Source organism: Ambystoma mexicanum, chromosome 6p (assembly GCF_040938575.1).
Source record: "Ambystoma mexicanum isolate Mex_15411 chromosome 6p, UKY_AmexF1_1, whole genome shotgun sequence".
Taxonomy (NCBI): domain Eukaryota; kingdom Metazoa; phylum Chordata; class Amphibia; order Caudata; family Ambystomatidae; genus Ambystoma; species Ambystoma mexicanum.
Genome location: NC_090935.1, coordinates 1,366,609,935 through 1,366,625,076, shown reverse-complemented (window position 1 = coordinate 1,366,625,076; position 15,142 = coordinate 1,366,609,935). Strand labels below are relative to the sequence as shown.

Below are 15,142 nucleotides of genomic sequence, written 5' to 3'. Positions count from 1 at the left end.
TTAAGGAGGCCACCCTAGTTATGGTGAACAGAGAGCTTATGAGAGTTTAGCCAAAACAAATTAAGATATTGTGGAGAGCAGTCAAGGCTTATTCTTAGGAGAGTGGGAGAGTAGTCTAGGGCCTCAGTGAGTCCACAAAATATAGAATACAATAATACAACTTAGACAGTCAATGTATAAACATACAACTATTTTTTGGGCCTTTAAGAAAACATTAAGAAATGAAAACAGCAGGTAGCATCACTCAAAACCATAGATCACAAATATATACAGTCACCGGTAGGTTCACTTACAATGCATCAACAATAATTAACAAGGTAAGTAAACAGATGCAGATAAAATGAATAGAACCAACACAATCCCAATTATATTTTACTTAAGAAGTCCAGCCCTAAGATACAATGGGCCTAGGCACCAAAAGTCAAAGGTTCCAATAAAGGTTTCTCCAGAGAAGGTGTTATCAGAATGAAGCAATGGGCTTGTGATGCTGAGTTAAAAAAGTTCAAATCTATTTCAAAGTAAATTAAGTATTTTTCCAAAGACAGGTAAAATCTCCTCTCTTTCCCAGTCCCAAAGCTAGCCCAGGGGTAGGATACCTGACCCAGGTTCGATGACTAAAGGCAAGTACAGACATGGGACTCGGGGCTTTGCACCCAATTTTACCCTGTGGAGGATAGTAGGGTACAGGAACAGTTATGTTTACTTACCCCATTGACTCCAATCTTCCCAGGTCACACTGTGGATCATCCGGGAATCACTGGGGACATAATCTTCCATCCTTTGTTTGGGTGAGGGGTGCACAGGGGTTGCATATTCAAGTACTTCCTCTTTCTTCCGGTCGGGTTCAACTTCAAGATGCAATCCCACAACAATGAAGAATGCAGACTGGCGCATTGCAGACCCCTTCAGAACACTTCACAGAATTGAGAAAGGCAGGTTCCAGCGATGGTTACCACTTGTACAAGGCAGGAGGTTGTCCTCCAGGCACAGACACAGAAGCAGCTCTAGCACAGTCACCTTTGATGCTAGAATGCTGGAATCTCGGGTGAAGGTGATTTATGGCAGAAGCTGGTGACTACCAAAGTTCGGAGGGTTAAGAAGGCTGCAGAAAGGAAGCACAGGAGGGAGCTGGCCAGTCCACCAGTCAGTCCAGGGATACATCTGAAGGCTCTGGGGGCATGTAACCTCGAGTAAGGGTCAAGACTAGGTGGTCCCACCAGTCCAAGGGATGACGCATCAATGAGGATCTTCGGATCAAGCAGAGGAACAGGTCTTCACTGGGCAAATCAGTGGTTAGCATGTTGGTCAGCTGCAGAAGTCGCCCTCGAGTTGCCAGTGGGCTGCTCTACTTCGTAGGAATCTTGGCTCCAACTGATCTAAAGAATGGTTGCAGGAGTTCTCCTTTTATCCGAAACTGGAGATGGAAGCAGTTTCAAGCCCACCAATGGTAAGAATCGGCACCATTCAAACAACCAGTAATTGTTCAATCAGGGACAACTGCCGGTTTCACAGTGGCTGACTTTCTGTCCCCAGGGGATGTGGAATGGGGCCAAACAGACCCAGTCTACTTCCTGTGCCACACCCCCACACACACCCAAACACACTTTTTTTCCTGGGCAAGTGCACGACCTTATAAGGACATTCCTGACCTGAGAAATCAGGAAGAAGGCCAAACTCCAATATGGCAAAAGACAAGCGAAAATCTACTTGCACGTCCGTTTTAGGGCACTAGAAATATTTAGTGGCCACGTGCAGTAAACGCAAATGCGCCCACCCAAAGTTAATGCAAAAACAGTCAAAATGTAACAGCTAACACCAGCTTCTGTTTAGGCACATATAAAAGTAAACAAAAATCCCATGTGTAGAACATTAGGGTGTTATAAAAATATTCCCATTGCACTGCACTCTAAAGTGCTGTGTGCAATTGTAAAAATGCAACGATTCAAAAGGAAAACAAAGTTTCCCTGAACTGATATTCTAAAGGACCGATCCGTTTCCCCAAAACAAATCAGCAAAAGCAAGGGATGTGAAACTGAAGGCTTTAATTCCCTTCTGAAAGTTTGAACAGGATCAAAAACAGATTTTTTAAAAATGGGGTTCCATAGTAAACTATGGGGGAAAGTTGCAAATAAGAAAATCTTTCATAACAGTCAGGAATACAGGGTAAATAAAGTGCGCACAGAAAACAAACCAGTTCGGCACTTGGAAAAAGATATTTAAAGGGAGCGTTGCTAAATCTAAGCCACAAGGGACAACTGCGCTCAATAATGGTTGTGGTGCTCGTGTTCTTAGGGTCACAGGTGCAGGTGTTTTGTTTTCTTTTGATAACTTTGAAAGCAGTTTGGGTCTCCATCAGCTACCTCATTGTTTGGAGGATCAATAGGCCATGGCAGTTAGGAGAAACAGTGGATGCAACCCAGCACAAGATCTGCAGGCTTGAAGACAAAGGGCACAAGGACTCAGGCTACAGCAAAGATCCTCGTTTTGGCAGAGAGCAGCAGCAGAGCTATGAAGTCCAGGGCCTCCGTTGAGGAGCACTGAAGGATTTACAGCCACACAGAACCATGCAAAGGAGGGGAAATCCTCACTCCGGATGTCGTCGGCCAGCTACTGTTCTGTGATTCTTCTACATTCCAGGAAGATTATCAAGGTGATGCCGGATTTTGAACTGGTTAGGCCCACCAGTTCAAGGGGCGAGGCACTGCAAAGTTTCCTTTTTTGAAGAAAGAGCAGAGTTTCACCTTACAGTAGCTCGCTTGGGCAATGTATGTCAAAGCTGCAACTTCCAGCAACCCTCTGCGGCCTCTAAGACATCAGGTTCTTGGATCGAGTGGTTGACTTGCTGAATGCCTGCAGATACTCTCCTAATATATAGAAAACTGCGCTGAAATGAATATGGGGGTAGCCCACTCATCAGGGGAACTGCAACATTTAAATTCTGAGAAGATGACCATTCATGGACAGCCAGCTCAGGTACAGTCCCCACATTCAGGTTTGAAATGTGTATTTACCTGCCCAAAGCCATTTATCTAGATCAAACCAGTTCCACGCACACAAAGGATACTTCCCGGGCTCCGGCCAGAGCCCAAAATGACAAGTCCTTATCTTGCCATTTCCCATCCTTACCCGAGAGGAAGATGACCAACTAAGGCAGTGAACCAAAAAGGTACTGCTAAAATGATAAGGTTAGCCTTTTTGGTTACTGTAGTGGTAATATGACTACCATGCAGCATAAAAAAGAGGTGTACATGAGTGCACCTAAAAAGTGCAAGAATATGGTTCATGTTAGGGATTATTTTTTTGTAGCTTTCCCACCATTGAGTTCAATAGGACATCCAGCATATTTGTATATGTCATTGATCCTGGGTAACATTTGAGGCTTTTTAGCTTCACATACCTACTCAACTCTTTATTTTAAGTGCAATGGCAACCCTTGGGGCCAAAACTGAAGGTGTATTGTTTCTCGCATTTATGTTCTCTTATGTTTTACTTTGCAACACACACCACTTGAAGTGGACAGTTACAGGGGAATGTTGTGTCAATTTTCCCTTGTAACTGGCAAAATGTTACTTGCCTTTGTGATGTGCCTAGAACAAGCTAGTTGCAGTGAACTTTGTTTCACACTTATTCCTCCGGTACACTACCACGGCGCCTTCTATTTTTACTGCATGATGAATTTTTCAGTACAGTCTAGTCAAAATAGCTGTTTTTAGTACCATCTAATCAAAAAGGCTTTTCCAAGTGGTAGAAGTCCTGTCTTTTAGCCATCTTACTTTATGGCTGTCTTCCTGCCCTCAGGTGGAAAAAAAAGGCCTATATAAGGCTATACATTATCGTGGGGTCCTGCTCAGGACTCCCAGGCAAGTGCTTAGTGTGACTGAACCGGTTGGAACAAGAATTGGGGCAGCCCTAACCAGTTTGAATGGTGAAGATCCTGTCCATTGGTGGGCTGGGTGTTAGGTACCTTTTTCTGAAATCCAATTGGGATTGGACTCTATAAGACTTATCCCTTGGTTTCAAGGCCCCAAGTTCTAATATAGGCCTGTACTACCCAAGGTTGGTAGAGTGGCAGAGCAGTCAGGCTTATCTTAGTAGGAGGAATGTGAGCTGTAAATAAGTACACATAAATCAGAACTTAAATAGACCCAAAGGATCCCTTACACACAGTGTTATATCAAAAATAGTTATTTAAGTTATATATATATACACCAGTCAGTTAGTAACTAAGGCAATACTGTATCAACTAACGACATCAAATGCACATCAGGATAACATTGAGAAATAAAGCAGGTGAGTAAAATGTTATGTACTTTTCGATCCACACACGGAGTGACTTCAGTCAGGTAAGTAAAAGCACTTATTTGAATTAACTCAGCATTATTATGTCATAAAAAAGTTCAAAAATGTAAAGAGGCAACATTAACAGGTAAGCAACACTGTAGCAATTCTTTGTAAGGTTTAGGCAGTCTTTCCCTAAATAGAAAATAATTCTCCAGTTCAGGTTTTGGAGAGAAACAAGCATTGCCAAAGCCAATACGATTGGTGGATTTATTGTAGGGGAACCAGCAATGCCAAAGTCAAGAAGAACGCAACAGTTCTGATGAAAATCTTCTTAGTACAGTTATGTAGCAAGTCAGTTGTTGGTTCGTTCTTTGAAAAATCACAGGAACTTTGGAAAAGCCTTCCTGTAGAGGCACAAGCTGTTAGGCTTGGGTGGCTGGATTTTGGTGAAACAGTGCTCCAAAAACAAAAGAGTGACAGAAATGGCTCAGGGTAAGTTAATCCTGTGCCACACAGTACCCGGAGAGTGAAGAAGATGATGTAGCTGGACACCTTCTGGATGGCACGGCTGCAAACCCAGTCTCCTAGTCCTTGGTCGTGGTGAAGAAGGGGGGATCCTGGAGGGGCTCTAGCAGCAGTAGTTGAGAGAGAGAGACTCGCCAGCAAAGAATTATTTTTACTCCTGCGTCGGTTTCTGTGAGGGGACTCCGAGGAGAGGATTCTTGCTGTTGGAGGTTCACACAGATGCCACAGAAGTTCCTGCAAGATTTGTCAATGACAAGACGATACACTCCAAGATGGTTAAGGTATCCCAGGTATTGGGATTCTGCAGCACTGGAAGGTCACAGGATGTCGGGAGACGGCTCAAATTGAAGACTCTCTTGAGGCTTGTTATGCACACCAGCCCATTCCTTCTTGGCAGAGCAACCCTGTCAATGTAAAAACGTGGTCAGGACAGCAGCAGTACTTAACTATGTTTATGTGGCTACTGGAGGTGCTGCAGGCGTCTCCGGTCGTCGTCTTCTTCAGAGATTCAGTTACAGTGGTCGACTTAGCCTTCTGTCCCAAAAGCCTCGCCTTTTATACAGAAACCCATTCATTCAGTCCTATGGACCTGTCAATCACCTGGGGGTGGCTATCCTTGTAGGACAGCCAGCCGTCCAGTTCAAACTGCTTCCAGCAATGCATACCTGCAGACAAAGGCCAGAGAAGTTTCAGACTCCTGCCTATGCAGACACAATGATATATGATTTGATGTGGCATTTATAACGTGCCTGTACAAAAGTGTTTCTAGGCGCGACAAGACAAGGAGGGGGAAACAAAGGGAGACAAAATAATGATCTTACTAGGCCGTGTGTCATTCAGATCGCACAAGTGTGGGGAAGAGGGAAGGGGAGAAGTGCCAGGGGGAGGCAAAGGGGGAAGTGCAGTTAACTCAGAAGTGCAGCCAGCGGGTGGCTCATAAGTGCAGAGAGAAGGGACTGTAGGGTTGCAGATACAGACCCTTATTTATTTATTGTCATGTATGCTCCCCAACTTCCCTACACCCCCTCCTCCCCGAAACCAGAGAAGCTGAAACATATGGACATGGCAAGGAGACAGTTACTGTTATTCGTTATTTGTTGTCTGTTATATTGTTAAGGCTAAACCGAAAAGCGTTGTAAAAGAACATGCACAAGACGCATTTGCAAAACTTTTAAGTGATATTACTGAAAATGCCAATAAACAAATTTAAAAATAAATTATTTATTGTCATTTTTATAAAGCACCACACGTCCATGGGCCTCAGGGCCTTAAGTGCTGGGGAGCCCGACGGGAGTGCAAATGCAACTGGACATGCAGAAGCCTGGGCCCCAGTTCAAAGACCAGGTGACCAGTGTGCGGAGCAGTCAGGTGCATCATCAGGGGAGAGGAAGAGAGAAAGCGGAAGCGAAAAGGAAGGTCTTGAGTTGCTTCCGGAACCGAGAAAAAAGGAAATATATAGGAGCCCTGCATAATTATAGGACTCAGGAAGAGTAGTTGTTATTACTTTAGTTTGTTATTTTAGCTTGTTTTACTGGTGTTTTTATTGTGTAGGGTGGAGGCCCAGGAGGGACATTATGTAATTTGTGGTGTATTTGAGTGTGTGGAGTGTGTGAGCGATAGTGTGAAGAGGAAGAAGGGGGAGACAAAATAATCTTTTTTCTATTTTTTGACAGGAGGGAGTGACAATTGGTTGTGTTTTTTTATAACTCTGTAACAATGTAACACTGTAACACTGTGTGCAGCGCATCAGTACAAGCATAAGGGCAGTGAAGGCACAACCACTCCCAACATGGGAGGAGAAACACTGATAGAGTATGTGTGTAGGGCCCTACCTCTATATCGCTACAGAATTAACAAGTACCATAAGCAGTGGGCGACAGAGACAAGAGCATGGGGGATGCCCCGCTCGTGGCCAGAGCAGGGCTCCCACAATACGGATATGCTAGTACATATGTCCAATTTTCTAACAGCCAAGTATAAGGGAAAACAATTACAAAGACGGAAAGGAAATATTAGATCTCTGGAGGATGTTTGAGGACACTGCAGAGTGTAAGGGGGAGGACGGACAGGATGGTAGCAAGGATGAGTGCCCAGGAAGAGAGGGCAGGGCACCGACAGAACGCAGAGGGATATACCCACTGGCATATTGCCCCGTGGTAGACTATACCAACCCAACCTATGTGTCCACAGCAGCGAGAGCTCCACCGCCCCCATATGCGTCCCCTCCGGATGCCCCAGGACATGCCAATGTCAATAAAAGAGATTTAGAGGTGGCACTGGCCTCAGCAAGAGCAGAGTTAAACGGACTATGAACAGTGCAAAACAAAGTAAAAGCTGACAGACAGGTAGAACAAGCACCAGATGGATGGAAGGCAGTGGATTTCCCATTCAGGGCAGATAATACACCCATTAAAAATGTGCAGGTGGAGAAGGAGGGAGTGGCTGACAGCTTAGGATATGACAATGCTGACAGGTGGAGTACATTCGACGAGTTCGAGTATGAGGAAGCAGAACAGGCATCCTAACAAACTCCTAGGGTGGAAAGTTCATGGGATGGGATAATGGGATGGGAGGTTAACGAGTAGGTTTGGCCAGATGGCAGTGGCAAAGGAAAAGGGAAGTGGGAAAAGGAGCGAAGGGAACAAAGCACAATTGCAAATGCCTGTGATACATAAGTGGACCGGCAGGCCTCACCATGTGCCATGGGCGCAAATGGACAAAAGCAATCTTATATAAGTGCTCCCGGCCCTTACGGCGGGCATGGGCAAATGGATCTATGCATTTCAAAAGCAAATGGCAGGAGTACCCCTAGCAGTAGGAGACATCAAAAGCCTATTGGTTGCTGCCATCAGAGATCAGGCTGCTGATGTGTGGGTGAAAACGGGGTACCCGGGAGTAACCCCGGGAAACGATGCACATGACGGGGCCTCCTTTAATAAGATTTGAGCAGAAATATGGGATCCGCTGTGGAGAGCATTTCCTGACACACCCGACTTACAATCTATCATGCAATGTATTATGGGCAATGACGAAGACGCCGCTCAATATACTCTTACGGTTGTTCAAGAGATGTGGGGAGCAGAGACGGGTAACGCATGGGACTAATCAATACCATTCTTCTATTTTATCATTAAACAGGGCCTTCGCAAGGAAGTGCAGAAGGCACTAGACAAAATCGTGGGTGTTGAGATAAAGGGATGGCCTGAAATACAGAGCATAATAATACACCATTGTAGACGAATAAAAGAACACGACAGGGAAACTACTCAGAGACGGCAAGCAGAGGAAGCAAAACTAACACAAAACAAGAAAGCTAGAGTAGCTGTGGAGGCATCAGTGTCGACCGCAGCCCAGACGGAAGTGGCAGGGTGCACCCCAAATTACATGAATGCCAGAATAGCACTGGTGTGGTCAGAAGGAGGACAAGGACAGTGGGACGGGAACACACAATAGCCCGGCCCGCAGTGGCAAGGAGGACAACACCGAGGAAGAGGTGGCTTCCGAGGATCAAAGGGTGGAGAGGGGGGTTTTGGAGGAATGGGACCCCGGGGAGGAGGAATGGGGCAAGGAATGGGGCAATCTTGCGCTCTGAAACACTTGTGTATGAGCGCGATAGAAATAAAATATCAATCAATCAATGTTGGAACTGCGGGAAGTGGGGACACTTCTCAAGAGAGTGTAGAAGCAGACAAGGGATGGGTTACAGTTATGATCAACAAAATGATGGTATGTGACAAAATGATGGTATGCCCCTTCAAGGGGCACCTCAGGGGGCGACTCCCAGGATGACCTCCATACCCTATGCAATACACCAGGAATACACGCAGTTGCCCCCATAGATACCAGGCCCAACAGACAGGAAACATGAACCCCTTTAACGCAATGCCTAGTGGCACAGCAGCAAAGTTCCAGGGTGCAATAGTGGTGGGGGAAACCCCTTCTCATTTCCGGGGACAAATACCTACCCTGTCTAGCACAGCCCACAGACAGCACTTGTGTGTCCGGTTGTGTTGATGACCCTCAACCCAGAAGAGGAACTCTTGGTGGGGGCAGAGACAGGAAACAAGCAATTCATTTTGAGAAATCATGTATGAGTGAAGGGGACTTCTTGTTATCTGGCAAAACTCTTGACATGCAGGGATTCTCTGGGGCTATTTCTACGGTTCCATACACTAAAGATTTGGATGTAAAGGGGTGGGGGAGGTAGTGCGCACTCCCCAACTATATTCTGAGAGTTCTCCTGGCAACTTGCTCATAATAGACGCCATGGTATGTGAGGTAGTAGTGCGAGGAATACCCATCGACCCATACATGTTCATATATGGCATAACAGTGCTCGTAGAAGCAGTGCCACAAATTGCCAAAGTCTGCTGGAGAGTGCCAACTGACTTCATTTTCCGCTCTGTGGTGTCCCTAGAATTGGTAGCAGGTACAATACTGTCCCTAGACTTACAAGGGTTGCTAGTATCTGCAAAAAGAGTAGTTGTCTTTGGAACAGACAGGGAAGGGTGCCAGTGGCGTACTGTATTGTGCATCAATCCCACCATACCTCTCAAGTGACACATGCAGAACTATTCGAGGAAAATGACAATGACGGGGAGAAAATACTAGAAATGTGCATCCCCTGCGAGATCATGGTGCAGTACAGAAGAGTGCAGTGCCCCCTAATGGCCATTGTCGCACGGCCTCCCTTCATTAAGGATGACTTGGAGTATGTGCCAGCACAATTGTGGACAACCAACCAACATGACGTAGGGCTACTAAAGGAAGTGACCCCAGTACAGATTACACTAAAACTTGAAGCAGTATTACCCTCAGTAAAACAGTACCCATTATCAAGGGAGGCGGGAAGAGGGAATGAAAGACAATACAGGCTCTGCTTCACCAAGGGATAATAGCGCCCTCTACCTCACCATGCAATACTGCCATATACCCTGTCAAAAAAGCCACGGTGGCCAATTGGAGAATGATCTAGGATCTCTGCCCAGTAAATGATATAGTACAGAAAGAATGTCCTGTAGTTCCGAACCCTGCCACCATTTTGTGTAGTATCCCTAAAGAAGCAACCAACTTCACAGAGGTAGCTTTAAAGAATTCCTTTTTCTTAATACCCTTGCACCCTGACTCACAGTACCTCACAGCCTTTACACAAGTAGGAAAGTGCTATGAACACACTTGTTTGCCCCAAGGGTATTGTGAGAACCCAAGCATATACAACAGGATACTAAACAAAGACTTAGGTAAAAAACCATGTGCTCAGCACCGCCATCCAGTACGTGGACTTGCTCGTTTGCAGTAATAGTGAGCAAAACTGTGGTAAAGACTCCATTACCCTTCTACAATTCTTGTCCCGCAAGGGGTACAAGGTTGACAAGGCCAAACTCCAATACTGTCAACTTGAGGACAGCTGATCTCAGCAAATGGCAACAAAATAATACCAGACAGAGCAGCATCTGTACGCATCACGCTCAAACCTGTTATAGTGAAAGACATGCAACATTTCCCAGGGTTATGTAACTACTGCAGGGCATGGATTTTGGGCTCTGCAGCATACAGGAGGCTGCTCCTACAGGGTCTCAAAGAAGCACAGAAAGACAACAAATTAGAAAGGACAACAGACATGGTACAAAATGTTAATGTTTTGCAAGTGGTGATTTCCACAGCCCCAGTTCTTGCCACCCAAGATTACACAAAGGAATTCTATATATTCTCGCATTCGAACGGCATACTTATGACTGCCGTGCTAACAGAGAAAAGGACAAAGGGCCACACGCCATTTGCCTACTACAGCGGTACACTAGATTCAGTTGTGCAAGGGCAGTCCGTTATGTGAACAAGAGCTCACAGCAGCTGCCTTCGCCATTAAAAAAAGCTCCACAATTGTAATGTGATGCGCAGTGACAATGTACGTGGAGCATTCAGTACTTGCGATCTTAGAAAGATCAAAGTCTACCCTAACCACACAGATAGCATCAGCATACGAGATTATCTCAAGGCCAAATATTCATGTAGTGCGATGCAAAACAGTAAATTCAGCCACGCTCCTAACAGAAGTGTGGACAGATGAAGACTTGCAGTTACACGATTGTGCCACATACAAAGGGGAAGTGGATGACATCCCCAAAGCACACGACAGGTCACTAGAGGAGGAGAAGTACTCTTTGTTGACGGTTCAGTGACAATTGACCAGGACACAGGACACAGACATACGGGCGCGGCAGTAGTGCGCCTCGAAGGAGGAGAATATGAAACATAAGTGATGAAGAGATTGCCCATGTACTATTCAGCACAAGCAGCAGACCTCGTAGCACACATCAAGGGGCTATAAGCATCACAATGATGCCACATGCCCATTTACAGACTCGGCATACGTCACTACAACAGTGCATGCCGGGTTGCCATGATGTGAAAGGAGACGGTTCCATACAGCAGACGGTTCCCCAGTACAACAAGGAGCACTATTAGATACATTGATTTCCACACTGTCACAACCACCTCTGGTAGCGGTCATTAAGTGCGCTGTCCACACTGGCAACACTGACGAAATATCATTAGGAAACGCTGCCGCGGATGCTGTGGCCAAGATTGCGGCATACCTTCCTGTCCCAGTAATTTCAGAATACGTCATCACTACACCATCACATGATCAACAATCAACATTAAACACAGTGCTGCCCATCATACAACAATTCGAACTGCAGGGAAAAGCACCAAATGAGGAAAAAGAATTATGGTCAAAAAGAGGGTGTAAACAGTCCCCCACGGACCTACTCGGGGGACAGGAATGCACTGGCAAGGCCAGAATACCTATAGCGCTCCTGGCAATAGCATTCGATCAGCTACACCACCCATCCCACAGCTCCCAACAGCATTGCAGCAGTCATACAGTTGGATTTGTTTATACCAAACCTCGAAGAGAATCTCACAAACATGATTATACACTGGACCACATGCCAAAATTTCAGCACTGGTATGGCGCTCCGGACAATACGAGGATCTATACCTCGCCCCATTAGGCCGATCCGTGAGTTACACATAGACTACGCAGACATGGGAGAAAGATGTAATGGTTCCCGATACCTAAGAGTTGTAGTGTGCCCTTTTTCACAATGGGTTGAAGCTGGATCTTGTGCACATCCGGATGCCAAATGCACTGCTAAATGTTTAGTGCACAATGTTTGCCCTCGATGGGGCATGTGCGATGTACTCAAATCCGACAATGGCAAACACTTCTTCATTGAACTCTTCAATGAAATTACAGCACTACTTGGCATTAAACACCAGATGTGCTCAATTTACCAACCCAAGTAAACAGCGTTGCTGGGAGGATCAACAACCTTCTTAAAAGCAAACTCTCCAAACTCTGCACCACCTTAAAGAAAAACTGGGTACATTGCCTGCCCCAGGTTCTATTCAGCTTACCCACTCAACCAAGTAAAGACCACCACCTTTCACCCTACAAAATAGTAACTGGCAGGTGCATTCACAAACCCATCTCCCCAGTAGGGAGGGAATCAGATGCCCATAGGGCTGCAGCGGCTGTGGGTGAAGAATTCAAACAATACTTAACAAACCTAACACGTGCAATTAAATATGTCCCACGACAGATTGCACCACCTCGCCTACAGGATACACAGAGCACTGCACAGCAACCTACCACAGACACCAAGCCCACCCAACTGGTGCTGCCAGGAGAACTAATATATGTCAAAAGTTGTGTGTGCAAATGCAACAACCCTTGATACCATGGCCATTATGAAGTTGTGTTTTCCACCCCTCATGCAATAAAAGTGAAGGGGCTTTGAAATTGGATTCACCTCTCTGATGTTCGTAGGGCACCCCCTAATACCTCACCAGTACCCTAAAAGAAAATATCAGGCACACAGCGTGCGACTAGAGGTCATGGATCCAGACGCCCTGCAATGCAACAACAACCCGAGAAATCTCAATTGCTTACAACAACAACCATATTTAGTGATCGATGGGCTGAAGTAAGTAAACAGCAAGTGGCAGGAAACAACACTCAGCTGTCTAGCTGGAGGTCTCCTGGGATACAAAGAGGAAGTGATGGCATTTGTGGAAAGAACATGTGCAAAAATATGGAGAGAGCATGTCACGAAATTGACATGGATTGCAGCGATGGAAAAGCCAGTGAAAGTGCACTGATAGGAGAGTTATGAACTATGCTTCCAAAGCGAAAGGAACTGTCGTCATCGGCTCCAACGAGCGATGCATCAGGACATTGTTGATTCCAGACTTGAAAAGGGGCATGGCGGCAGTGTACTACTACTGGGTCTGTGGCCAACAAGCGTACTTGCACCTCCCACCATCATGGAGGGGCTACTGGTCGCTGTCCATGCTGTACTCAGCGCTACTAGTAGTTCCAGAAGAACACTTGAAAGGCGGGCCAATACCTGACACAACCCCAACAGTTTCCCTGGCGTTTGAAGAACAGAACCCAATGCCGCCACCAGAAGTTCGCATACTACCCAGGAAGAGCCAATACGATTAACTACGAAGAAAGAAGAGAGCATCAAACTATCTCTCAAAAGACTAAACCGCACTGCTTGGGGAGATTCCTGAATAATACAGATTGTTCAGCTCTGCTGAAACCTTTTTCGACTCACTCTTGCTACCCGGCGAACAGGCAGCAGCTTCTACAAAATGGCTGCAGATAGAACTGGTCCAGTTAGCAAACGACACCGAGCATGGGTACAATGGCATAAAGGTCGAGCTGCTTACCTTAAAGTTGATGATGACGTAGAACCACTACGTCCTCGATATGCTAATGACGATGGAAGGAGGCGTGTGCCAAAAAATCGGTGATTCATGTTGCACATTCGTTCCCCCCAGAAAACGGGTCACTAGCTCATATCATCAAAGCAGTACATGGCTTAGGAGTTTGCATGAAAAAAGAAGAAGGAATACAAGGGGGGGGACTGGTTCGACATCACCTTCGACTGAGCCCCATCCTGGTTAGGAGCAATCATGAAGATGCTTGTACCTGTTATCGTGTTCATCCTGGTCATCTTCTGCACATGCTAATTGGGTCTGTGATGTTGTGCCAAAACAGTGCCTAATAGTGCAATGATGATGGTTTTAATTGGTGTTTCAAAAGTACCTCTTAATACAAAGGAAATTGAAGTACAAACTGATCATGCCATTCCCCAAATGCTCCCTATTTACTATTGAGATGAAGTAGATTGCATATACTACACCCTCATTGTCCCACCCCCTGAAAATTATAATGACGTTTGGGTAGATCTAGCTGGACATGCACATCCTAAAAATATCCACAGGCAGGAGATTTATATGACATGCACACCCGAAGAATATGCACAGGCAGGAGAAAGTTTGCCAATTAATAGAACTCCACCTATGAGGCCACAGTAAAAAGAGAAAATTAGTGTAAGTATGCAGAGGAATTTGTTATTGTAATTGTAACAAAAGGGGGGAATGTTGGGAAGGAAATTAACGTCTCCCACCCCGCTAGGTGCTTTAGAGTAAGGCGAATCACATAACTACCCTTGCGATCTACCAGGAGTGTGGGGGGCACGCTAAGAAACCCTGCACAAACACAATATTACATGAAATACAAATGCGTAGACTTAGTGCGCACATATAAGGAAGCACCATGTTTGTAGTTATGGTACAAAAATTTGCCCCTGCATGGCTGCGCGGTAAACACAGACCAAACGAGGAAACCTGAACAGGCCCAATCGCTGATGATAGAGAGACCCACGCTGCTAGCTCCATTTGAAACGTTCCTTTGTTCCATAACTGTTGCTAATATGTGTTATCCCAAGAAGGAATGCGCCCTGCAAGGCCGCGCGACAGTACCAGGCTCCTCGCAATGCACGTTTATCGCAGCCAGGCCAAAAGCAGACATTCAACCTCCACCAGGACCACCATGAGTTTTGACTCATAAAAGATCTAAAAAGAACACGATTATTCCACCTTATTTCATAATGAAAAACTTTGTAATATTAGGTACAAGGTAGAATAAATTATAGCCCAAAGCGAGGGTGGAAACCACTGATCTGAAAAGGAACTGTAATTGAATAATACACCAAAAGGTCTTACTCACCTTACTCACCTGGAATAACTGTTTTGTCCTGAATTAGTTATAGGTATATACTGTTCCCTGAATTTGTGTCCCACTATTCAGAAAAGTATCCTGATAACAGGGTTGGTTGATTATGTGATTTCTTTACTGAGTGTCACTGCATAACTGACAGGTTCTACTACCCTTGTATTACTGAAAGTAATCAGAAAGTAGCTTATCTCCCCATAAATAGGTGTGCCCTATACTAAATGTGTTTGATATGGTCTGACC

At 45.5% G+C, this 15,142-nt stretch overlaps 1 protein-coding gene across 17 annotated transcripts in view; it reads right to left on the bottom strand.

The window, feature by feature from the left end:
* MPDZ (multiple PDZ domain crumbs cell polarity complex component) overlaps positions 1 to 15,142 on the bottom strand; it is a 1,735,289-nt gene that overhangs the window by 247,088 nt on the left and 1,473,059 nt on the right. The window lies entirely within an intron of this gene.